This window comes from Myotis davidii, unplaced genomic scaffold (genome assembly GCF_000327345.1).
Source record: "Myotis davidii unplaced genomic scaffold, ASM32734v1 scaffold576, whole genome shotgun sequence".
Classification (NCBI taxonomy): domain Eukaryota; kingdom Metazoa; phylum Chordata; class Mammalia; order Chiroptera; family Vespertilionidae; genus Myotis; species Myotis davidii.
In genome coordinates this window covers 439,778-440,469 of record NW_006287104.1, presented here as the reverse complement: position 1 = coordinate 440,469, position 692 = coordinate 439,778, and the positions used below count along the sequence as shown (strand labels likewise).

Sequence of the window (692 nt, the reverse complement as noted above, 5' to 3'; positions counted from 1 at the left end):
GAGAGGAAAAATTAGTAGCGGCTATAACAGAAGGAAATGATGACATTAAAATTCATGTTCAGGAGTTTAAATCATCATAACCTGTATCTCTCTTGCATTAAAATGCTAGCAAATAGCCCTAACCAGTTTGGCTCAGTAGATAGACGGTTGGCCTGGGGACTGAAGGGTCCCAGGTTCGATTCTGGTCAAGGGCATGTACCCGGGTTGTGGGCACATCCCCAGTGGGGGGCATGCAAGAGGCAGTTGAATCGATGTTTCTAAAACTCTATCTCTCTCCCTTCCTCTCTGTAAAAAATCAATAAAATATATTTAAAAAAATAAAATGCTAGCAAATACCTCCAATGGTAAAGGTAGAGGAAGGGAATATTTTAACAACACTGAAGGCTATTAGCCCCTCATCAGACATAGGGTATGCAAATATATTCTCCCATCCTATAGGTTTTCTTTCTATCTCGTAGATTCAACTATGACTCAAAAGTAAAAAAAAAAGCAAACAAAACAAAATAGCCATATTAAAAATGGGCAAGGGATTTGAATAGATATTTCTCTAAAGAAGACATACAGATAATCTATGGGTATATGAAAATATGCTCAACCTCACCAATCATCAGGGTAATGCCAATCAAAACAAAACGATAGATCATGTAAAACTTGATAGAATACTTATCATTAAACAAAGCAAAACAAAATAA

At 36.4% G+C, this 692-nt stretch overlaps 1 pseudogene; it reads left to right on the top strand.

The window, feature by feature from the left end:
• Positions 1-692, top strand: part of LOC102754695 — a 57,696-nt pseudogene that overhangs the window by 8,195 nt on the left and 48,809 nt on the right.